We start from the raw sequence: 2,546 nt of genomic DNA, 5'->3' as shown, positions 1-2,546 counted from the left end.
TATGTCCATGACCCTTTGGACCGAATCGAGCGGTACTTTGGGCATAAGCTAAGCTAGACTCCAATCTAGCTTGGGTTTATATTGGCCGAGCTAGCTTGACTCTGCCTATTCTTTTAAATTTTTGTTTAAATTATAACAAGATCTTTGAAAAAATGTTTTATTTGTGAATTTTCCCGGTTGATTTGAAATTATGTTTGCGCACTAACATTTTCTTTTCAAAAAAGAATGAAGATTAATTTGCTATTGCGATTTGTGACACTAAGGTCTAGTTTATGTTGCAATTTATCTAATTTATTTTCATTTCTGCGATGATGGTATTGATATATAATTATAATACCAGGATTTGAGTTCCTATTTAAGTGCTTGTTTGCAAGTCTATACCAAGTTTTTGCACCTTTTAGTAATTAAATGACACAATAAATCAACTTTTGCACATTTAAATTTTTTTTTACTAACACCTCACTAATTGCATGCACTAAAACTGCTAAGTATAAAAATAATACATCACTTGGACATGGCCTAGTAAAGACCGATGGTTGTTGTAGCGACCGTTTCAAGGATTCAAGTCCATTCAAAATCATTAGAACATCAAATTGCTTTAAAGAAATGATAACATTTGTCCTCGACTCATAAAAACGATATAATGTAGCCACCTGCCCTGTTAACATTTGAACCTCTTTCTTATGAGTCAGACTTTTTATCTCTAAAATGGCTTGAATTTTATCTAGATTTACCGGTCTGTACCAAAAACTTATTTTTTAGGGTTAAATTTTAGCTTATACTGTGGGCAACATCAAATAGCTGCTGCAAAATTAGTCAAATGAACATAGGCATCTATCACATCTCCGATTAGGCCTCAAAGGACCTTATTCACCAATTTTTTTTTAATAAGTCGCCTCTACATCCTTCAAATCAAACAACATTACTGTGTGTACCTAACTTAGTAATGAAAGATGTCTTCTTTTGGTCTAATTCTGCCATGAAAATTTGATAATACCTAGAAAAGGCCCTAGAAAGCTGAGTCGCTCCTGACCGAACGTGGAGTCTAGCAAGTGGTCTATTTTGGCCAATGGGTAAGAATCATTCGGACAAATTTTTTCAACCCCACACACGTATACCACTTTCCATTGGATTTCTACATAAAAACAACATTTGCTAGCCATTCAGGATACTATACTTCCGAAATAAGGCATATATGTAACAATTTATTGACTTTCTCATTCACTGCAGCTTGTCTTTCGAGAGCAAAGTTTCATTTCTTCTACATCACTAGCTTGTCACAAATACCAAATTGATGCTGAGCAACTGGCAGGCCGATCCTTGGAATGTTACTTGGACTCCATGCAAATACATCTAAGTCGCCAAACAAGCACTTTACCAGTCTTTCCTTTCAATCCTGCTTCAGATCTACCCCAATACTGAATTCACGTCATTTTGATACTAAAATTGTTCTGTCATGTAAAGTAGTTTAACATGTTTGATGGGTAAGTACCCAATATCATTGAAAGCTCTACGATGCTTTCTGGTATCATCGTTGTACCGTCAAATTTTTGAAGAGAAGTGGTTACGGGTTCAACTTTTCTGGAAAAAAATTTAACCCAAAAAAGCTCCCTAGTAAGAACATTTGTTGCACTACCACTATCAACCTATACCTTCTTGATATCAAAAAAGGGTATATCGCAACTACCACAACGAATCGTACTGGGTGCTTGCTATACCAATCAAATCTTCCTCACAAAAAGTGAGGTTCTAATTGAATCTCACACTTTTTTAATGGAGCAAAACCAAACACGGTTATGGTCATGTGTGGAGGATGGTCATCGACTTTTTTCTTGCCACGATTAATTTAACGAACTTAGCCAAAATCTCCATCTTAGAAGGTGTTCAATCTCTTCTTTCAAATGGATGCAATTTTTTGTATCATGTCCATGATCTATATAGAAATGACAGTACTCGGTTTTGTCCCTTTAGTTAGTAGATGCAGCCATTGGCCAATTGAGCTCTTTTATGTCTCAAATCTTCATCAGTACCGTGGTAAGTAAAGTGTTCAAAGGGGTAGGGTCTTTACTTTTTCCTACTTTGCCTGGTCAAACAATCCTATGTATAGCCTTTATCTATTTGCTTATTTTTACCTTGTTTTTATCAGTAGCCCTTCACTCGTCATGTAACTTTCATTTGTAATTCTTGGGTTCTCTTCCTTCACGGTGATTTTTGTGACCTTCTTCACTTCCTCTGCATCTAGGTATTTGTCATCTTTCTTCAATAAGTCATGCATCAACTCTGGAGGGTTTTTGTAGGGAATTTACTTAAACATGCACAGCGAAATTTAACAAATTTTAATTCCCATTCAGAATTTAACTTTGTATTTAGATAAAAATTGTGATAAAAAATATACCTTTTCTTGTAATTTGTAAACTCCTTCGCGTTATTCCTTTCAAGCAGCTTGAATCTGCCTCCCACAGCTGTCCAATTATCCAGCCTCCAATGAAATCCACACAGAGAATAGATTGCAACTGTTAGGGTTTCTTTCTTGTGCCAACAAAAAT

This window comes from Olea europaea, chromosome 13 (assembly GCF_002742605.1).
Source record: "Olea europaea var. sylvestris chromosome 13, O_europaea_v1, whole genome shotgun sequence".
Taxonomy (NCBI): Eukaryota; Viridiplantae; Streptophyta; class Magnoliopsida; order Lamiales; family Oleaceae; genus Olea; species Olea europaea.
The sequence above is the reverse complement of the archived record's forward strand: the minus strand, read 5'-3'. Positions refer to the sequence as shown.